The 24,644-nt window shown below is 39.2% G+C and overlaps 1 pseudogene; it reads right to left on the bottom strand.

The window, feature by feature from the left end:
• Positions 1-4,689: 4,689 nt before the first annotated feature.
• On the bottom strand, positions 4,690-22,713 carry LOC139734137 (uncharacterized; annotated as a pseudogene).
• Positions 22,714-24,644: the final 1,931 nt, after the last annotated feature.

Genomic DNA, 24,644 nt, shown 5'->3' with positions numbered 1-24,644 from the left:
ACAGAGGTGACTAAAATTTTGATGAGAAATTTCTAGCAGTACCTGCATTATGTGCCGCACAGAAATTGAAACATACTTTTTAATGGCAGCTTACTTTTTTACAGATTGTGGGAAATCTGATTTCCTTACAAGAGATAGGAAACTCCAGTGCTTGTGAATTTTCTTGAGTAAATGGGATGCCATGTCCAAGATACATTTTACAACTTGTTATTAGGTATATACCTGATACTTTCCTTAAAACAAATGTGTATATTATTTTCTTCTTTAGATTAATGGAATTGAAGAATGTGAAGAATGCATTTGTTTGTTTTTTACTTTGTGCATGTGTGTCTGTGTCTGTTGCAGTATATTGTGTGTAGTTTCAAAGATCTGTGGAAATAAGAAAAATTTGACACATGCATCCTTTTTTATGGTTATCAACATCTCCAGGTTATATAATGCAAACAATTTAATGACCTATAAACTGTTGTGTAACCTTAAAGATAATATGTATACTTCATATCGCAAATACATTTAATTGTGCTTCATGATAAGGTACAGCATACAGTGAAGTTATTACTGATTATTGATAATTGAAACTCAGTTATCTTTCTCATGAACTCACAAAAATGTGGGAAAAATGGTATTCAGTAATATGTTACCTGGAATTACAATAGAATAGATATTGTTGTATTGACATAAATTAATTGATGGTACAATGGTATAATCTGCAATAGCGGCATGTGTCTCCCAACAAGGAGTGTGGATGTCTCTTGGTATGTCTTTGTGGATGTCTCTTGGTATATCTTTGTGTCTCTATGTTAAATCTTTTCTTGCACAGCTCATTAATTTTTTAATGTTGTTACAGTGATACATGACCAAACAAAAAGAAAAAAAAGCAACAACAGCAACAGCCAAAAAAACAAGAAGGATAATCTCATAGTAACACATGGCACATAAAGATTTTAAAAGAAAAGAAATCAACTGTGACACTTGTAATTTATTGGTGTGCTCATACTTTATTAAATCTTAGAAATGTGCTGGCAACAGCTGCTCACAATAAATACCTGAAATAGATTAACATGCAGTGGACGGATAGTAATCTTACTCATGCTCAGCGTCTGTTGTTGTAGTATTTAAGATTTTCCCACCAAATTCACGAAACAGCTAGTAAATATAATAGATAATTCAGCATTTTAAAGTTTGTTTCTATTAATTCCTCCAACCCCCCCCAAAAAAAAAACAAACAAACAAAACAAAACATGAAGTACAAATTTCTCCACAGGTCTTCCCTATTAAGCGAGAATAATGTGATTGAGAGTGGAGAGGAACTGGATGAGACAATAATACAACTGTTATTTTCATCTTCTTTCCCTCAATTCTGAGATATACTATCAGCTATGACATTGTTATCGTAGAGCACACATACAAAAACAAAATGCCATAAGCTCAATGACTGAGAAACCGCGATGGCATATGTATGAAAAATAAAAAGCTGGAATTTTACACATTGCAAATTCAACAATGATCATTTCAAGATTAAGGCACTGATCACACCACACATAGTCCTCTCTTTGTGGTGAAGTCGTAATGATTATCATCAGAGTTTGCCTGATAACACTCTTACTAATCAACTAATCTGTTGCTATAGAGGCACTCGCATGAAATGATTTTAAAAAAGAATATTAACTGAGATAGAGTTGTTCACCCAACAAACAATACTGCTCTCAAGACTGTTCAATATTTGAGTGTAAAAATAAATAAAAAAATATGAAATTCTAACTCATAATTTCCAATGAACAAAGTTAAAAAGCAAAGAAACAATCACAGTAAAATGCATCAATTGTGAACAACCATCTGTTCATTACATAACGAAATACAAGGTACAGTTTTATACATGGATATAATCTTCAGGGGGAAAAAACGGGGGAAAAACCCTGAACTACAATGTAGTCAGCTCAATGTGTTCACTTCTCTTCACATATAATCACGTCTTCATGGTCTGTACATTGTTCCAATGACAAGAGGCATTTCTATTGTACGACAAGATTTATTCAAATAGATTGTCTATCAAAAAAGAAAAAGAAGAGTCTAAAGCAAGCTATTGCTCATTCAAGTCTTAATGCACGCAAAGAGATGAGTTCAACAAGCGAGGGCAGGCTACAGAAATTGTGGCAGTGATAAAAGGGCCCAAGTGCCTATAGCACAACAACTGATGGGTCCCACAGCACAACTCATGACCCTGATCCATAGCACGGAGAGTTGCAAACGACTGAAAGACATAGATCAACCGCAATTCAGTAGCACACTGTGCACTCAACAAACCCAAACTGTCAACTGCAATGTTTTGCAAAATATAAAACCCTTGTTTGACATAATAATTAACTTACCCTCGCGATGTACAAAAGCTTCAGATTCTATCACAAGTGTTGATTGTCATATCTCTGTTTCCCTCTTTGTGCAACAGCATTAATTTCCCAGGCAATAAACTCTCAAATATTTACACACACTGAGCTGGCCAGCAGCTACGACACATCAACTGAATATCCTTCATACCCAGCAACACCCTGGAAAAAAAAAACAACAACAACAATCACCTTATAATCAGTTATATTATAAAGCAGCAATGGTCATCTTAGAGTCCGTATCACTGACCAGAAATGGGGCTAGGGATTAAACACTGAAATTCCATATGTCTGGGCACCAGCACCTACAGGGTTTTAATACTCGAATTACTTCCTTCAGCCAAACACAGCTGCTCCTATTGGTATCTGGTGCACCATTGTGACTCCTGTTCCCTTTCACAATTGTCTATAGATTGCTTTTTTTTCACTTCCTTGTGAACACAAAACGTCCCTTTCATCACACAGAAAACCAGCTCTCAGGAATGAGAGAAAAGCACAAGGCATCTTTACATCAGCGATACACAACTTTCTGACAAGATCTACTAGTGTGCGAAATGCGACAGCAGTACAAGGGAAGCAAATTTCCAACATTAATCTTGAGTCGTACATCACATAGTTCCCTTTCTTTAACAAAACTTGACATAATGGAATGTTCACATATTAGCTATATCAGAAAATATGAAAGAGGATACGCAGCTTGCGTGAATTTAATTTCCAAAGTATCTGTATTCAAATGCAATGAAGTCTACAATCTAAAATAGCACTTAAGAATTGATATGTGAGTCGTACATGTATATGTTTGCTGGAACAGATTTTTGTGAAACATGAAAGGTCTGGTAGTTCACTACACTCAATATTTGTAGTCATTTTAGTATTCAATTTGGTATTTAATTGGTATATAATATCTCCGGCATCCTTCAGAGCAGAGACAAAAAAAAATTACTGAATATATTAATATTTCATTCTTATGCCAGCTAGTGATTCTAATATATTGATGAAAAGTGGAACTTCAAGATTTAATGCTGGAGCGAGTGATATCACTGACAAGGACTGTATCTCCCACAAGATAAGACTAAAGATGATGAAGTATTAAAGGTAGGGGTCAGACCTGAACACAAATATTTTGAAACAAAGCCTAAGTCCAAACAGATTTAGAAATCAGCAACAGAATAGTTGACCTTACGTCCATGTGAGTGACATGCCCTACCCTATACTCGAACCATACCCCAGTATCAAGTTCTCTTCATCATCATTTCATTTAGAGTAATCAAGAAGGAAAATACACTGTATGCATATTGGATGAAGTACAGAGACATATTTCTCTTCTTGGAAATATTATCATCATTCATCCCCCCTTCATGCACACATACCTGCTAACTCTCTTTAGAATGCTTCGATATGTACTTGGTTACATGATCATTTTGTTTGTTACAAAAATAATAAATATTCCTGAAGAATACATAGCAGTCAGAGATCCCAGTGCACTGAGCACTGCAAATGTTCTTCTCCATTTCATGAAATGCATATTTCTATCCAAATACACTGTATCAGTAAGCACACAAAGAGATTTACTTTCTCTCATCTTGCACATAGAGAATCTTCCATTAAAGTCAACCTAGATGAAGCAATTCTGAACAGCCCATCTCTAGCATTGTCTTGTATCATATTGAATTGCATTAAAGATTTCATGTTTTTGTCTTCTGTATAAAATGCAATGGCCATAGACTCCCTACTTGCAAGAAAAATAGCCAAAGCTCTGTCATAAGATTTATACATTACAGCAAATTTTGTCTCCAATTTTGCTCTGTTGCATTTCTAGCATATTCACTTCTATAAACAGGTTACATGGCTTTAAAAAACAGAATGCTTTCCCCAAAGTGCTCATGTGTTGCAGTCTCAGAATAACATGGTCCACAGGGGGTTTACACCATGCCATGCAAAGAGTTAAAAGACTTGAAATGTGAGTCTTTACTTTAAACTTTACTGGTTTTCAGCTTGAGGTTGTGATTGACTGAAAAACAGTTAAGGATGACACCACTGTCCAAAGTTTGCAGAGCACAACTCTATACTAGCTCTCAGCTGACAAAGTTAAATCATCACCAGCACCAAGTACATAGCACACCAGCATACACACACAAACAGACACACTCATGCACATACATGCATACATACAGACAGACACACGCACGCATGCACAGACACACACACATGTACGTACATGCATACACATAGACAGACAGACATAGACACACAGACATAGACACACACACATACAGACAGAGGAGGCAAGAGTTTGGCACTGTGCTCATAGTTTATAGAGGAGTTCCTTGAGGTCGGGGTTGACGTACTGGCCCTGGAGCTTCCAGTCGAGTCCAGTGAAGTCAGCTTCCTCAAGGATCTCCTTCTCCTTCTCCTCCTTCCTCTCACTGGAATCCTCCTTGCTACAGAATACAGAGATATCATGGAGAACAAATAAAACCCACACTTAATTTCACTCCATAATAAAAGGATGATAATCCATGCTACTCTCTATTGATCTGTTTTTAGCTCCCCTCTCTTTTATCATAGGTATGTCTTATCAGAGAGTGTCAAATATAAACCATGCTTCCAAGTGGATATCTTCATTAATGTTTACTTTTTTAATTGATATATTGATATACTTTGATACATATATTGATATATGTACCTGATGAATCAATGTATGCATTGATGAAAACTGCAAAGTAATCATAGTCATTAAAAATGTATCAGAATTTTCAGTAAAAGTGGGCATATAACAAAGTACCACCTGATAGCTCGTACAGTAAATATTCAGCAAGTACTACAAGCAGTGTTTCACAGAAATAATTAACTGATTCCATGATGCAGCAATATGAAAACACCTAGAAGATAATAAGTTACAGTCCTTTGTTTTTTCCTTTTACGTTGATCAGCGGGATCAAATTCACTTTGGACTGAGTTAGTCTGGTATCAGAAGAACCAGTTTATATCTGACCCTTTAACCTTTGAATTAATCGATCCCTCTTAAAACAGACTGCCGACTGCCCATTATGTGTGTTTGTGTATTTGGGTGTGTTTGTGTGCGCATGTGTGCACATGTGTATAGGACGTGAAGTGTAAAAATGCATGTTCATTTGACTGGTTGATGCTACATCATCATACTCTGCAATTCCATCTCCATCAATACACAATTACTGTATATGCGAATATTTTGCTAGGTTTTTATTTTCGCAAATTTCCCAAGTCAGGCGCTATTTTCAAATTTAAAGACACATGATGATATTGACTCTGATTCAACATGACTGTGACGTGTACATACACATTTCTCCGTTCAGTACTGCATTTCACAAACACACATTTAACTACTTGCAAAAACATTAGTAAGTCCAGGTTCACAAAAATTTAGACTTGCTAATTATATGGCATATACAGTAATTGAGAAAACAAGTTCCATCTCGTCAGGGATTCGCTGTACGTTGTAGCAGCAGAAACATAAGTGGCACCTTAAAAAAAAAATATATATATATATGAAGGAAATTTGGGAGAGTATTAAAGAAGCATGGAATATAATGAGAGTCTTACGCAAACTCCTTGTAGTACAGCCTTTCCAGGAGAGCGCAGAATGCGGCAAAGAAGCGGGAGGTATAGACCGGGTGTTGCTCCGCCCCAAGGAACTTCAAAACTAGGTTCACCTTGTCTGCCTGGATGGTGTCCACTAGGGCATCAAGAACAGCTGTCTCCAACTCCTGCAAAGTACCAGTGGCAACGGTGTGTGTTCATGTTGATAATGACAGATATGGCACTCAATATAATAAGAGGACCAAAGCCCTTAAATTGCCAGAAGCGCTTTTCACATTTCTAGCCATTCAAGGTCTTTGGTCCAACAAAACAACACTTTTTTCCTTTTTTATTTAACACATAACACAACAATTAGAAAATTTCACATACAACAAGTGCCCTGCATCTCAGAAAGTAGAATCTATTCAGGACAAAAAAAAAGAAAAAGAAAAGAGAGTCACCATCTTACATGAATTGCTACTGGATAAGGCTGACGAATCTTAAGCTCAAAGAAAATGAAGATATACAATTGCAATGTTGGAAAACCTAGTATAGCTCAAAGACAGAGGGGCATCAACTGTTTCATGAGTATTATCTAACTGATTTCTTGCACTTAAGATCATGATGGCCCTTGTATTATCACATGGTCTACATGTCCAAAAGTCTCCATTTTGCACAAATTTGTCTTATTCAGCTTCAGCATTTCACTTCTCAGCTGTAGCTGCAGTGTGTGATATTTTCCACGTGAAACATGACTGCAACAAAACAAAAAGACATTCTTGCAAACATAAACAGTAGGAGAATCATATAGATTCCATAAGTTGTGTCTCTTAGAATGAATTCATTCTTTCTGCTAACCTTTCGGTTGATCTTCCCATCATTGTCCTTGTCAGCTCTGCTGAAGGCCTTCTTGTAGAGCGCCCGCCTGCGGTGGCTGATGATACAGTACTTAGAGAGGTACTCTACGGGAGTCATCTCGGCTAGCTCCCCTACGTCCATGGGGAGCTCAAAGCGGGCGGCTCGCCTCGAGAGGGCGATGCGCCCACGTAGCCACTCACTCTGCTTCAGCATCTGTGGAGGAAATGACATGGGGAAGACATCTTGCTTTAACCCTTTAAGTGCTTGAAGTGCCAATTTGCACAGATAACCAAGGAGCACTGTACACATGGTCTAAAGTCCCTGGCACATGATACTTGTTGTCTTTAGGTTGTATAGTTGGTTACATATAAAAACAATGTAAACTTAGGAAGCAAGTTAATACTGATAAATATTGGCTAATATTCGTTAATACTCTGCTCCACTTAACCATAAGATAACACGACATGACTTCAGTGATTAAGCATTAGTCTTTTATCTATACAATATACCCTTAATCATAAGTGTGTCACTATAAATAGAGATTCATATGTCCCTTTGGTTCTGAAATCTGTCGGTCATCTAGTATTGATTTTTACCCTATTTCCAATCATTTGATTCTTATGATTACCCTCTCAAATAAACAGTGCATCGGGCAACCTGTGAATGAGGTGCCCAACAAGACAATGCTGTAATGAGAATAATTAAATGGCTTACATCAAAGTATTTCCAGATAAAAATAAGCCTTGGACACTGTATTCTCATTCCTCTGGAAGGCAGCTAAGGATGGATTTGGATGACTTACTCGATTTGTTGGTTCCACCAAACTGGCGAGGGATGCGGGTGGAGTTTCGTCATCTTCATCGTCTGACAGGCTGCCACGACCACGCCTCTTTAGCTTCATCTGGATGTCAAGCAGCTCCTGGCGTGTCAAAGGTCAAATGGGGAAAACTATAAATGATTTGAGCCCAGTTATCAGAACGGAATATCACCAACAGAGTGTGTGCAAACGAAAATGGTATTGAAGGTGCAGATTCGGATCTACAGATAGAAACAGAAACCCAAAGGTACCTGGAATGACTTTCCACCATGTACCTACTATATACATTCCCATTATCTTTTTGATGTGAAATGACTTTCATTGAACAGGTGTACATAAGCTGTGATAGCTTAAATAAAGTACAATAGGGGGTACTGACTTACTGTTAGGCACATCAGCCTCATTCCCATACTTACATGCACAGTATGCCTTTACCACAAACCTATTAAGTGTGTGACCAGCTCAACCTTCATAGTATCTTTTCAAGCACTATAAAGTAGTATTTTGTGTTCTGATATACTGGTGGAATACTTGACAAAAGGAGGGAATATCTCCACCTTCCTTAAGTAGATCCCAAGAGACAACAAACACACAGGAAATATGTGGACTAGTCTAACTTGATTCTTTGATGGCACATTATTTGCTACAATTTAACCATTTTTTTCCTTGCCTTGATAATTATTACACACACTGTATATAAGTACCACTGAAAGGTTTTACATTTTTGCCTTTTAAAACCAAAAGATTCTTCTATTTCATGCCTCTTTCCCTGTTGTCTGGTTCTGGTTATTTTCACAGCAATATCTTACAATTTCAAGCTAACTGCAGGATTTCCCCACAGAACCTTTTAGCAGGGTGTTCTGATGCTGTGCAATCGGTTACCCTAACAGTGAAGTACATGTAGGTGCAATGCATTGGCTGATCATCTCCCTTCTTTAATGTGTAATGCGACATTAAACATGGTTTATCATAATTTTGCAAACTAGTGATGTTTAGTGCAAGGGATATCCTCCACCATAGATGAGAAATGCCCAAACATTTGAGAAACATATATGAACATATGAGTGAGGTATTCTCAACCACAGTGCTCTCAACTATAGATGGAAGTGCAATACATGACAGATGAACATTGGTGATGCAGTTCAGTACATGCCTTTATATGCACACTGTATTATCCACAATAATTAAAAAGGAGGGGGGGGGGGGTTGCTGGTAATGAACAAACTGTTACAATCAATGATCTTGGAAAATGACAATTGATGACGAGTTGTAATGGTACTTCTAAAAATTGAATGAAGATTCCCAGAGTAAGCTCAATACAAACAGGGTCGGGTTTGACAAGCACCAACATCGCACATTTGCAGACACAACCGGTCACACTTTTTAACTTGAAGTCCCATGCGAAATATACCCAGCGACCATATGAAAAGTCTTCAAAACTCCATTTATAGGACCAGTAATGTGCATTCCTAGTAACATATCACACTTAAACAAACTCAATGTTTATACTTTGAATGTTCACACATAGATGGAGAGTGATCTTGTTAATAACAGATGGATGATGTTAATATCGTGTCAATGTGAAGAGAGAAGGGAACAGAAATACGTACTCTCATAGTCTGCGTAGTCGTCAGGGTAAGGAACAAAAATAAGATACAGTATGCACATCCAAAGAGCAGAGTAAGGCAGCAGGTAGAGAGGATATAAAGCAAAAGACAAACATTAGCTTCTAGGAAAAAGTATTCATGCAGTTAATCATGCAGTTCATGCAGTTAACTATAAAACTGAGACTCTCGCTAAAGAAGGTTATAAAGAGGAATGAACTAAAATCAGGTTATGATCAGGAGCATGCATGCTATCTGTTCAAATGTGGCAATTGATTGATACATGTTTATATCTTTCATGGAAGTACAATAAATTGTACTCTTTTTTTTTCAAATAAAGATCAAGTATCAATAATTACAATAATTAAATTATTTCACTGATATTTTTTTTTAAACACAAAATAACATATTTGTATCAAATAAATCAGGTCATTTAGAGGATTGATATCCACATCCACATCTACAATCTGTATGATTTTGACATTGGTTACATAATGAAATGTCGCAAAGTCACAAAAATGGCACACAAAAAGAAGCATTTCATCATTTTCTTTGAAGATCATGAATTAAACAATTCATCTTTAAATTATATTTCAATGTTGTTGAGCAAAGTACCTTGAATGCTGGGAATATACATGTAGCTTAGAATTGAAACTCAAACATGTATGCATACATGGAAGTGTCGCTATCTTGACCAAGGGAGGAGACTTTTCACACCTCAGAGCATAAAACCAGTTTAACATGCAACAAGACAACGTTTACTGTGTCATGCACTGGCAGAACAGTGTTTCAATAGGGATAAAATCATGTAACAAATCAAAGTTTTGCATTAGGCATGCATGTTATTGGAAGGCAACTTGTCAACAGAAAGGCACTATAGACACTACTGGAGAATGGCAAATTCTGGCAGATCTAATATAACTCGCAGAGGGAAATTTCTTCGTAGAAAGAAACAAAGTTGGCATCAAATTGAAGTGTAAGAAACAACATCATATATGATGCATGAATCAACATTTACATTTTTGAAAAACTTGTGATTCACTTACATATCATAACACACACACACACACACACATGCATACACACAATACAAAACAAAAATCAGAGTAATACTAGTGAATGTATCATTCATGCCAAGCAGAACCTTATCACAAGGGATACCAAATTTTCTGATATCATGCTATATCCTTTATCATGCATTGCAAAACTTTGTAATGAGAAGAGAAAGAAGTCACATTTTGCACTAAAAATCCAACCAACAATATGCCAAAAAAAAAAAATCATACCTCTTCGTTTTCATCCTATAAACATATACAAATTGAGGAAAAAGATATATCAGAGCACAGCACTGCATTTTATGTAACATTTCTGAGACAGCCAATAGAATTTTCTTGACAAAATGTTTTAATATGTACTATCAAATGCTGATTCCCATCAATTTGGGGATTGTTTTTATTTTTTTTATTTTTTTGTTTCCTACATTATTCAAAATAGACTGAAAGATATTTGCTTCTATAGCGTCATGCAGGTAATGCAAGGATTTTGACAACTTCAGAGAGCATAGAAGCCTTCAATACATATAGGGAGTGACAGTCACATTTGCAGGGGCGGATCCAGGAATTCTGTAAAGGGGGGGGGGCGTGACTAATACTTCTGGTGGCACTTCCGGGTTTCATTTCATATTTTTTCTTTTTATTTCTTTTGTTTTTCACGAAAAATAAAGGGGGGGGGCGGGCGCCGGTTGCGCCCCCCCCCCCCCCCCCCCCCCCCCCCCTCTGGATCCGCCACTGCATTTGTAGCAACCATATAGTAGCTGAGCACAAAAGGTATGCAGATGCAGAAATAAGGGCTGTTCCATGCTGCAGTAATCATCAGCCAAACAAGCAGTGCTGTTTGCAGTAAATGTGCATATGATCAGACTAGCAAAGAACAATTCCTGTTGTGATAAAGTGACTAGTTCAAAAGATTTCAAGAAAACACAATGTGGAACTCTTGGTGGGCTGTGATGCGCAACAAATTGAAAAGTTAAATGCCTTTCAATTCAAACATTTTAAAAACTGTCGTAAAATTATTTCAAATACTAAACTCAGAAGCAGCATACAGCACTAGTCATTTTCTGAATACTTACATGTGAAAAGTTCAAAACAACACTACTAGACTTGCCCGCATGCATGTCTGCATATATGTGATGCACATAATTGGTTGAAACATCAAAAGAACTGGAAACTTACTCTGAAGAATAATTCTTTAACTTGCTGAGGAATTAGGATACTAAAAGCAAAACATCGCAGAGAAAAAGAAATTTCCCCTACCTGTGGGTCCATGCTGAAGACGTCAACTTTGACCTTTGGCGGGGGGCCAAGTTTTTTCTTCTCCTCCACTGGGGGCTCCTCCTTCTCCTCTTCCTTTGGAGGTCTGTTGAAGTGAGGGGTAAAAAGCAATATATTATCAATCACATTAGAAATCAGAGTTCACTATATTGTTCCCACATGCTCTGCACGGAAATGCACATCATACCACTTTATGGAAATTTGGTGGGTTTCTTTTTTAAATATACAAAGGAATGCATGCATGGCCTTTTATCAGGCCGACATAATGACAACCTGGCTTTGTAACTACATATATTTCAACTAGCTACTGCCCCTGTATCAGATTAACAAAATTAAAAGTGATGGTTAGTTTCTCCTATGATGGCTGTAGTACATGGTGTCAAAACAAGATTGATGAGTCAAAGACAGCTAATGGCTGTAGAGACAACTCTAAAAAGAGTGTAATTTGTTACAAAGTTGTCATGTCACTGAGTAATACCATGATCTATTATGAGCAGATTGAAGCAATTATTAAATATAAGCATCAGAAAGCGTCATAGGAAACAACGCTACAGAGAAGACGGCTCAAGAGGTAGTCACATATTTTTAATTCCAAAGCAACTATCACAATAAATGTGTTTGAGAAAAGACTAAAGGAACCCTGTGGTTCAACTGATACATCTGTATCTCTGTACGTGTGTGTAATGGATTACTTGCTTAACATGTAACACTTGCACACATCAGCAAAATTTGGGATACAAACAACAAAACGAAACAAAACACAACCAAAACATTTACAATACCAATGAAAACAACTCATTGTTGGTTTATTCTTTTTGCCCGTTTTGCTTGTTTTGTTTTGTTTTGTTTTGTTTTATTTATTCATTTTTTTTTTTGCTTTGCTTTGCTTTGCTTTGCTTTGTTCTGTTTTGTTGTTTGGTTTGTTCTCTTACTGTGGTTCTGGTTCATCCTTTGGCTCTTCTTGTGGCTTAGGTTCTGGTTCCGGGACAGGTTCCGGCTTTAGGGGTGGAGCTACCACTACCTCTGGCTGAGATGGAGTCTTCTTCAATGCAGGCTTTAGTGGAGCTGGTTTAGGTGGTTCCTCTGGGGGCTTTTGAACAACAATGTAAAAGGGAAAGAACAAAAATTAACACTTGCTCAGAAACTCAGTACAATCACTTATCACTCATTGCTACCCAGTACTTCTTATTGTTTTGTTTTTTGATTTTTTTTTTTCATCTTTAAATGCAGAGCATGGCATGAATCTAAATCTGAATTAGAATTTCAATCATCATCAATGTACTTTTTGTAAATCTACTGAGATATGATACTTCTAGGCTTTGATTCACTTGTGATTGATTTATTGGAGAGTGTGGTGGAGAGTGTGTTTGATAATCTTGTCTAATCTTATATAGAGATTACATGGATCTAACAAGCACATTTACCTTCAGTTGTGAATTTCACTACATGCCACTCACAGTTTACATCTTATATCTAAACAATGGATGTGAAATTAAACACACCACTGATACATACAATTAAGACCAGAGTTTGTACAACATGATGCTGCCATATCAAAGCAGCAGAAAATTTGCAAATAAAAAGAGCACATCAGCGAGTCATGAGAACACTGCAGAGGTGTAGACCACTGCAAAACTGTAAATTCATTCAATGACTTTCTCAAGGTGAAATGTCCCTGGTTAAATACCTCCTCACAATAATCACCCTTCATACAAGACAATCAATCGGGGGGTCCAACATCTCCCATGTTTCGCGGAACACACATACATGTTTCGCAGTGACATACAAGAGTGGACATGTGTCTTTCTAAAGGGCTACATGGACCAATAAGACTTAAGTTTCGTGCCCCTCAATGGGGCACAGTGACGTATTAAGAGACATTACCCTTCAGGAAGGTCAATTTAATCAATACAATCAAGCAGGAATATGGCAAACAAGTCTGCTTTAGATGGGAGAGGCTCAAGACGTGAGAAAAATCAATGAAATCAATTATAGAACTTCCATTAACTTCAAGGAAAAACAAATGGGATTACATGCTGCTTATAAAATAACATGTTGCCACTTACTAAAAGTAACAAATTTGAAACAAAATCTGCTTGAAATGTCATATCACGAAAATCCATGCTTTATCACCAAAGAGCATTTATTCATCATTTTAACACCTACAAACATGTACATATACAGTATATTTGCAAAAGTTGTATCTACACTTTCCACTGAAAAATGCCCTGTGCTCATTTTACTACATTTCATTAAACACAGCTCTTTACAACCACTATATATCTAAATCTTTGTGGTGAATGGTTACCTTTCAAATACTATAAATCACTCCTCACTGACTGCAAATTATTAATTTTAGGGTCTGAACAATTGTTATTCCTGGTGTGTGCAATCTCGAGCAATACATGAGATCAACATTACATAATAAGTAAAGTTTTGTCAATAAGGGAACTTCCAGCACTCACCTTTTTCTCAGTCTCAATTGGTTTCTTCTCCTTCTTCTCTGGAATTTTTCGCTCCTCCTTTGGCGGTTCCTGGATCCGGACCTCCTTCTTGATCTTCGGCAGGGGTGGGATGGGTACTTTGGGTTTGTGTACACACTCCTTTGGTCGGCTTGGAGGCTGGGGAGGGGGAGGGGTCTCGGGCTTGGGCGGTGGCGAGGGGGACTTCCTGGGAGGCGGAGATGCAGGCGGGCTGGGCCGGGGGCTGGGGGACTTGGGAGGGACGGGGGACTTTGGTGGGAGGGGAGAGGGTGGTTTCTGAGGGACCACCGGTGGAACTGGCTCTTCTACGGAGTTGCGTCTGGATTCTACGGGAGTTGGGGTCTGCAAAAGCACACAAAACATATCATTGCTGAGCTAACAGCCAGAAAAAGAATTGCAATCAAACTGGAAAATTATATCATTTGTAATTTCGGAAAGTCATCTTTTATTACAAGCCCTCCAATCCAAGTTTCATCTGAGGACAGTAACTGGCATCACAATGCAAGTTGATTCCTAACTAAAAATGTATCCTGGTTGTGCAAGTGCAATGAAAACATTCAATATATTTGGTTACACGATCAATGCTTATTTGTAACTCTATGGAGGCTTCAAAAAGAATCTTTCATTCATAATGTCGTGTATAAGTTTGCATAGTGCTTGTGATGTAAAACATATGCATTAGCAAGAAGTCTGTCATCAATTATTTAAAGTCAGTAAATCAGTTTTGACATATTTTGGTATTCTCATGACTTAATTCCTTTGATTCCTTAAATAAGAGCTACATCTGACAGTTCATGCACTTTCAAGTGGTGCCACAAATGCTGTAGTAACCACTGCATGGTTGTAAACATGTACAGCTATTTGGGTAACAATTAATATCAGCAATAAATGCAACATTCTGATTTTCCCAAACCCAAAGAATTTGAAAAGAATACCATTTCCACATGCAGGACAGAGAATCCATGAAAGCGATAATTCTCCATCCTTGACATGAAATTGGAATTGAGCACTAGTCCAAAAATTGAATAGAAGTGTCAAGTCATTCTGTAGGAAACTTCCAATGTGATAATAGTTCACTTAACCCTAATCAGGCTGGGCTTTTTTGGCTATGCTATATCTGGGGGGGCCGATTCCGCCCCCCCTTCAGATCTCGCCTATGGAACGCGTGATCGCGCCGAAAATCGGCACGTGCGACGCCCGCGACGTATACTATCAAAATGTATGGTTGCTTTCTCCGAAAATTTTTTTTTATATTCTATATTAATCAATTATTGTAATTTATGCATAAAATCAGTTTTGGGCTCTAAATCACTTATTAATGCTCTAATTAAGCTAATTTCTTTTTAAAAATGTTTCTTGTATCATTCTCCTGAGACATAGGATAAAAAAAAATCTGTATCAAAATCAATTTCTTATGTATTTGATTGTTTTTTGAATTTCTTATGTATTTCTCTGTTTTTCGACCTTTTGTTTTTGTTTGTTTTTTGGCCAAAATTTGTCACAGACATTTTTCGAAGCTTTATTATGCTAAAATAAATTAATTTCGTCCATTCTAAGTCAAGATATGAATTTTTATGTGAATTAATTGAAAAAACACAATTTGTTTGGATTTGTACACAAAATCACGTTTTGGAGCAATTTTGGGGTTGACCAATTTTTTTTGAACGGGCGTCGCGTCAAAACGGTACGCGCGGGCACAACAATTTTGGTCTCAAAAGTTGCGCGATACTTAAAAGAAAAAAGTCATGAAACATCGCGGCGGGAGTTTATCGCGCTGCGAAGATATTGCGCGAAACGTCGAGGGGGGGCGGATTCCGCTCCCCCCAGCCTGATTAGGGTTAAAATAAATTTCAACCTGTAATGTACACTGTATGTATGGTTCTGTCATCATCCTCTACCAAAACAACATTTTTGAGACTTACAGGAGCGACTGAAGTTGGGCTCCAGGCCTCCCTCGTTTCTACCGGTGGCTCAGGGGTGGGTGTCGTCTTCACCACTGGAGACGGGGTGGGGATCGGTGTTGGCTCCACAGGCTCAGCTTCATCTGAGATGGGGACAGGGTGGGAATGACAGAAACTATGTGCTTATACAGAGTATGTATATAGAGGCAACAAAAAATAATTGTCTCTAAAGGGATCCAACCCAGAAAATAACATATGCTCAAGTGCTTGGGCACTATCAGCCAATTCCAGATATAACCTTACCACCTGTGACAGGATTTGGTAATTATAGGAAAAAATATCAATCTCAATACCACAATGAAAAATCACACACATTTTTATTCACCGTCGATAGTGAAAACAGTTTACCATCACTTGAATATCCGCCGTTTTTTTTTTTTTTTTTTTTTTTTTTAACATTTTTAGCATCATTATCTGTCTTCAAATACAATGTGTACATGTACACTATGTCAATTTGCTTCAAATGACTCATAAACTAGCCTAAATGCGGCTATTGGAATGTCACTGAGCATGAAGTTTTAAGTTCAGTTACAGCTGTAACTAAGGTCCCATTTTGAATTCTTCTGCCCTGACAATTTGTTTTAGTAAAAGAAGTTCCAAATGCCAGTTTCCGATCAGTTCAAATTTTAATCACATTGTACACGTAGCTCAATGTTTTATTCTAAATATGTCTGTGTGTGCCCTAGAAAGCAAAGCCTTAATCTACTGACATTCTTAAATCTATGGGCATTAGTAAAGAGTTTGTAAATATGCCTGCTACCTTTGGCTTTATTTCTACTGCTATAATTCATTTTGGCTTTATCATTTGTTGCTGGGTCAGACAAGCCTTGTGGTTACTGTAAAAGTGGATATTTTTGCGCGACTATTTTTCGCGCTTGACAGGGTGAGAAGAGTTTCGCATGTTTTTAATTCCACGGAACCAAGACACCAAGTACAGGAACAAACAGCAAGCAAAAATATTCGTGTGCTTTTATTTTCGCGCTAGTTTGTGGTTGCGCGAAATGCGCGAAAATTTCAACACCGCGAAAATTTCCACTTTTACAGTACTATGAAAAAACCATTGTGAAGGATGCTTGCATAAAGTGCAGATACCAGTATGCATCTTTCATTGGGTGTGTTTTTTTTTTTTAATGAATGAAACCCACTGCACTACGGTTTGCTAATCGTTGCCATGGTAAATGCAATGACAGAGGCTGGATAAAAGCGGCTCAGGTCTTTTGAAATGCTCAAGATCACAACGACAATTACCTCAAATACTATCCAAATATGATGCTTGAGATACACTATCGCTCCAGGAACAATGCAAACAAATCCATTATGAGAGCACATGAAACGTTTAAGCTTATTTCTTTTTCCCTCGCACAGAGATTGGAACATCTTCAAAATTCTCCTAATCAAATATAATGCTTGACAAGTCATGAGGACATGGAAATCAATGTTTGACAGGGCAAAGATCAACATCTCTCCAACCACTATCTGTTTGCTTGGAATGTACTCAAGAGTTGATAAATATATCTTGTCGCGCATGAAATGCAATTCAAACCAATGGTTACAGCATGGTCCATTCTCAGTGTAAAAGATTGAAACACTCAAAATCATGAATCTATCTACGACAAGTTACGAGTAAATTTATGAAAGCTCACAAGTTGCCATAAACAACCATTACTATGAAGGATAACATAAAACAGAGTGTGATATGATTTCATAAAGGTTCTTGATTTCATTGAGACTGTACATCACACACAGGCAGCAGGACTTTGGTGATCCATGTTGGACCTTTGGAAAGCTAGCATATCTTACCATCTTCGCCAAAGTCCAGTTCATCCTCCACTGGGTTGTCATCCACCTCCACTTCCTCCTCCTCCTCCTCTTCCCCTGCACCGTCATCTTCAAACTTGACCACAGGGGGAGGGGCGGGGTCCTCCTGGAAGGCCCGTCTCCGGCGGGGGATGGGTGGAGATGGGGTACACTCTCTGGCATGAAGCGGCAGCTGGGACACAAAGTTGGTGTAGTAGGCGATGTGGCCTCTCCGTATCTGGAATAGACATTGGCACAAGAAGTGGATTCAGTGGCGTACATTCTCAAAATATGCCAACGTAGACACAGTATTCAGCATTTTTTAATCTACCTTGATATGACCTAGATATCTGCAGCATAATAAAGTGCTAGTCTGTGCTCACAATATAGTGTGTAGTCATAGTATTCCATATATGACGTGATACAAGAGATTTCAAGGCTGGCCACGTTAAAATTTTGATCAGAAGCAGTACTCTGCGTCTACACATGAACGTGTCATATGAAGTGTCAAGAGTTAGATACATTGTACATGTAGATACATTGCATTCATATGTCATATGAAGATTGGCTGACTATTTCTCTAAAGAAACAACTTCTTTCATGTATTCACTGTCTGCTAAACAATATAATATGAAACTTACATTGTTGTGCCTTGGTAGCTGGGACAATTCTCGTCTCTGAAACAGAGCAAGAAGGGAGTAAATCAAGTTAGCACAAATGATAGATTCATTCGTTTTTGGACATACAGCAAAATATCAGGTACACTCTGATGTTTTAAAGGCCACTGTTGATTACTCTTGCTTATATTACAAATGTTGATAGACCAAGTTCATCTTGAAAATAGTCTACAAGTTGATAAGGCTGGTTACTCTGACTGACTGAAAGTTTGTCAACAGTTATGCACAGTTTTATTTCATCATCATCATCATCAAAAACTCAGTGCATCCCATATGATTGAACTATGGTTATATACACAAGGGAAAGCAGATGAAGCAGATAGACTCAACACAGGTTGATACTTCGGTAGGAAACAATCTTAGACCACAATATAAGACTTGTTCATCATTGTTACACCAAAGAAGTCTCAATAGGGGAATAATCTATCACACGCACAATACATCAGGTGAACATTTCATCCTTACTTGTGTCATTCCACACATTTGGAGTCCACAGAGCCTGGATTTCAAAACGTTCGTTAGTCCTCTAACAATCACAATTCAAAGCAGCACTGAAAACTTTCACAATGTGACAGTAAAGATGAAACTGATTACAAACAGTTGCAAATTGCTTAAAAAGGAATCCTCCCCCCCCCAAAAAAAAAAGAGAAAAAAACAACAAGAAACAGCCAGAAATAAACAAGAGACCCGCGGGTCTAGCGCTCACCTGAGTATCGCAAGTTCACCTTTCACGCAGTCACTAACCTAAATTATTCACAGCTCTACCAAAATTTGACCAGGCATTCTCAAGTAGAAGATGAAAATGTACAATAAAGGCCCAATTTTTTTAAGATTCCTTAATTTGGGGGGATTGGGGCCCCCTGGGGCCCTCTGGGTGGGGCATGGTGCCCATTTTGATAAATTGAGATCCTGACCCCCTAGGGATGCTACCTGCCAAGTTTGACAAAAATCCATCATGAGGTTTTCAGGAAGAAGATGAAAATGTACAATTCAGGCCCCCATTTGGACCCTTCCAACCACCCCCCCCCCCCTACCCAAGAGGGGCACCCCTGGATCTCCTATGAACAAACTTGAAACTACAGTCATTAATGTACTCACTCATAGTATTATCTCAGCTCTATAACTTCTGATTCTAGAGAAGATTTATAAAGATTCCTTCATTTGGGGGGTTTGGGACCCCTGGGGGCCCCCTGGGTGGGGCATGGTGCCCATTTTAACAAATTGAGATCCTAACCCCCTAGGGATGCTACCTGCCAAGTTTGGTGAAAATGGGTCATGGGGTTCTCAAGAAGAAGATGAAAATGTACAATTTAGGCCCCATTAGAACCCTTCCCCACCCCCCTCCCCTGGGTCCCAAGGGGGGCACCCCTGATTCTGCCATGAACAAACTTGAAACTACAGTCATCAATGTACTAACTCATAGTATTAACTTAGCTCTATCACTTCTGGTTCTAGAGAAGAAGATTTTTACAGATTCCTTAATTTTGGGGGGTTTGGGCCCCCCTGGGGGCCCCCTGGGTGGGGCATGGTGCCCATTTTAACAAATTGAGTTCCTAACCCCCTAGGGATGCTACCTGCCAAGTTTGATGAAAATCGGTCTTGGGGTTTTCAAGAAGAAGATGAAAATGTAAAAAGTTTACGCACGACGCACGACGGACGACGGACGACGGACGACGGACGACGGACGACGGACGACGCACGACGCACGACGCACGACGGACGCCAGACGAAGGGCGATCGCAATAGCTCACTTGAGCCTTTGGCTCAGGTGAGCTAAAAAACACAATGATTGAGCACTTACTTTTAGACCCTTTCGAAACATCTTTCAAATGTGTTGAAAATGAAGGTCAGATAGCGAGATGCTTTTATGGCAAATCAATCACTAACAATGTGGACTTCAAAAATGTCTTCAAGGTCCAATACTGTGCACTCCATACACTTTCCAAATAGCATATTATATCCTATTAGGTCTTCCTTCACCTGTCTGATAATGCTTCTATCCAGTAACTGACCACCTCGGTCTAGCCCTCTTTTCTGCTATGCCTGGTGATCCATTAAAGCTAGGGCGCTCCCTTCGCATCATTCACAAGCTCAAACACAAAATCTCTTCCTCGCTACTTGATACATGTGTACAGAAGGTTTTGACATCAAACGATGCATATGGGCATGAAGACTACATTGTAATTCATGCCTGGTGCATATCAAGTGTGGGAAACAACTACCCAATCCTTTGTTTCCCATGACATCTTAACTACACTTGTACCACAGGTTAAACAAAACTTTTTTTTTTTGTAGCCACTACAGGGTGCAGCATTTACGGTGTAGATTCACTATTTAATTCAAAAACAAAATGACAGGTGGTTAATGGAGCCAAAAGTGATCACGCCCTTTATGTGTGATGTGCCTGTATTTGTCTAATCGCCGAATACTCTCAGATACAGGTATGTGGGAAATTGTGAGCTGGCACTGTTTGGGAAATTAAGACCTTAAGTTCTTGTCACACCTGTGTGGATTGGTAGCAACGACAGAACACAATGTGTGCTCTGTACGTCCTTGGCACTGAACAAAGAGAGAGCTGAACCGACACAAAAGACGAGCATTCTCTTTCTCCTCTCCTTCTCCTTACATGCCCATGATGCTCATTAGACAGATTTAAATAAAAATAAAAACAAAAGAGAGGAGGAACTGAATTATGAGTAGGCACAGGCAGTGTTTCATTTGGGTGAAGAATTTGTGACATTGAATCTCTGTAAAAGATGTCAGTTCTTTTCATTTCGTGCCTTCAATTGGTGAACAATTTTCTTATTTTGAAAAGTTGTTTTTGAGCAAAACAGCAGGGAAAATGGGGGGGGGGGGGTGGGGGCAAACGAGCAGCCACGATAAGAGTGAAATGAGGACAAGAATACCAGGATACGCATCACTCTAATATCATGCAATCATCTAATTTCCTAATGGCATAAACATGTAGCCAGATGGATGTAACAGGGTAAAATGTGATCATGACATCACTGCATAAAACTTTATGGTGTGTGACAATATTATGTGGTTAAGTTATTCCTCATAATGGAAGTGTGGTATGCTGTTTAAATTACACTACAAAAATGAGTTCATATACTTCCTATATTTTTATATTGTAAATGTTGACCACTCCTGTCTTTGAGAAAACATAAAATTATGAAGCTCTGCATTATATTCTAGCATGCAGAAATAGTCACTTATTATCATGTTATCTTCATTAAAACCGACAGAAACAAATATTGAGTTGCAATGTACAAGGAATGTCCCGCTACATGCCATACACACTCAGGAAAGTTGACAGGTGAAATTATAAATGAAATGGTCACAATGCAAAATATCTGGGCCCCATTCAGTGCATGCATCAACTGTTGCAATTTATAAGCACTACAAACTGTAGTCAATTAAATTGCAGCAGTTGGCCACAACTGATCAGCTAAAACTATCATGACTCTTTCATTGGACGTTGAAATGACTGCAATGCCTCTGTAAAATGGGACCCGACGTTTGCATTAAGAACTGAATGTGCCATACCGTGGTGGGAGCTGTCTTGGGTCTAGTCCAGTTGCTCTTGCGATCGTGGTGCGACGGGAGATGAGCCGCCAGCAGCCCCGTCGAGGATGTTGGTCGGTGTGAGCTGCTGGACGCTGGTCGACATTCCACTGGACAGAAGGGGCAGGAGTGCTGGACCTCCTCTCCGGTATCTTCCATGTAACGCCTGATGACCTGCTCCTGATGGTGCAGCCGCTCCACCTGCGTCACGCTCTTGTTCTGGGCCGACGATGGCCGGTGTTTCAGCAGCACCGCTGTGGCACTCTTGGGACGTCGGTTCATTAAGGCTGAGAGACGCGCGGTGTCCTCCGGGGAGTAGTTGTAGCACCTGACTCTCTCATTGCGATGACTGCTTGTTGCACGAGCGCTGCGCGGCCTGGAGAACCTATGCTTGACCGCGCTGCTGTGCACTCGCACGTGGGTAGCACTCTTCACTCTACGTCCCTGCCGGCTTGCTGGCGTGGAGGGGCGCAGCTCGAGGTCACGGCTACCTGTCTCCAAGTACCTGTGCTGGGTGGAATCCATGGCGGAGTGTGGCCGGAGGACATCCTCCCGCCTGAGATTGCGGTATCCGGAAGCAAGCCATGGTAAACTAGGATCCAACATGGTGCTTGCACAGGCAGAAAATCAGCAAATATTTTTTGCTTGAGTTCACAGAGCTGTTAGTTATCCATGGATTGGTCAGCTCTGAGTGTTATTTGGTTTCTTTCTGCACATAAACAAAGAAAGCATGTCATTAGTTCGGGATATCAATCTCATCTTGCAGATCGATTGCTAAAGGTCAATTCTCTCTTTTCATTTTAAACATTCCAAATGTGCTCTTTTTGATTTCAATATGGAAGTTGGGAAATCTGCATACCCCCCCCCCCCACCACATGTAAATTAACTCAAAAACAGAGACTCCAACTCTCCCGCTTTCGATGGGATATCTCCCACCAAAAGCCCATTTTTACAGAATCTCCCATTCTCCCGCTTGAGATTTAATTTCTCCCGCTTGAAATGACTTCTTACTTAATTTCATTGTATGTTGAAAAATAAGCCTTAGATAGCGCAAGGGAGCAACTAGAACCCTGGACCTCAAGGGACTTCGCGCTAGTCATGTGCGCTTTGCGCACATCAAGTTGGAGTCTCCCATTCGCTAGGGTTTTCAGGCGGGAGAATCTCCAGACCAGCGGAAGGTGCTTGGGGTTGGAGTCTCTGCAAAAAGCTTGCGGTAGATTATTTCTGTTTGTAGATGAGATCGATACTGACATAGGCTGATGAAATTGCCCTCATGAGCACTGCACATGCAAATTAAATGTAATTGCATCAAATAATAATATCTTTTTTCACTATCCCGCCCCTTCCTTCAAACTTCAATATAATCAAACAAACCTGCAATCATACAAAAGTAGCTTCTTGAAGCGTTCAATATAAATCAAACTTCTACTCAGCCCAGCCCAGCGGCCTATCGACAAGATATACCGTATACGACCCTTCTAACGTTACTTCTTAGTTCTGAAGCCATTTGTGAAAGAAAGAAGAGATGTTTTCAATCATTCTAATCTTCGGCAAGTTCTGGTTATAATATTCTGCAAGTTCTGGTTAGATTCCAAGTCTGCCTCCTGATCCTTCAACACTTACGTAATTAAATAATTGGCTATCACATGAACAGCAAGACCGCCCGTGGTACACTGATGAACGCCCCAAACGTAAACGTTAAACGGCTAACGGATCCAAGGATGTTTTACCTAGATAGCGGCTATAAACATCGACCGCTGCATCGGCTTATTCGCTCAATTGTCAACCTTGGGCAAGGGGCTCGCTCGACCGCACCACCTCGACTGGCGTGAATCATTATTGCCGCTGAGCCTGTGAAAAGAGGGAACCGGCTCGAGATTAATTTAACTAAAACATTGAATAAATTTAAACATGTATTGCTCTCTAGACTCACCAGATTAAGTTGTACGATGGCGTATCATTTTCAGTTGAGATCATGTCCACTGTTGTTTGTATTCCCAGAAGTTGAGTACTTAATTTGTGTTTTCTGGATCACGTTTCAGCACAAGCTGCATAGACAGTGTGTTGTGTACATGTATTTACCGTGTGTGCACCCCTAATTTCCCATTCGATCGTGTGTACACGATATTCGCTCAACCGAGGACACCCAGTTTAGAAGGTGAATCAGTGGACCCACACAAAAGAGGTTGTTTACCCCTTGATGGGTATTGTTAATGCGTTGCTACGAGGCGGCGACGATAGCCAGACTGTGTAGAGGATCTCTGCGTCTGGAGGCGGGCTATACGATCGGTCCGGATTTTAGACCACGATGAGTGAAGTGGAGGTGAGACCAGAGAGAAAAAAAGGATTGGGAAGGGAAAGAAGGTGATAAAAAAGAAAGAGAGGAGGAGTTAATGAGACCCGCGGAAAAAAAAAGGGAGAAGAAGCTGATGAAAGGAAAAGGCCAAGAAGAACAATTAAAGAAAACCTAAAAAGAAGAAAGAACAGAAAAAAAAAGAAAAAAAAAAGATTAATGCGATGTCGATTACTTCAACCTCAAACTTAATGATATAAAAATGTATGTCATACGCGCAGTTCAACGAGAGAGATGGTTTACCCCCGAGGCCTT

This window comes from Diadema antillarum, unplaced genomic scaffold (assembly GCF_040938485.1).
Source record: "Diadema antillarum isolate AM-2024a unplaced genomic scaffold, OU_Dant_1.0 seq00000512_RagTag, whole genome shotgun sequence".
Taxonomy (NCBI): domain Eukaryota; kingdom Metazoa; phylum Echinodermata; class Echinoidea; order Diadematoida; family Diadematidae; genus Diadema; species Diadema antillarum.
The sequence above is the reverse complement of the archived record's forward strand: the minus strand, read 5'-3'. Positions and strand labels throughout refer to the sequence as shown.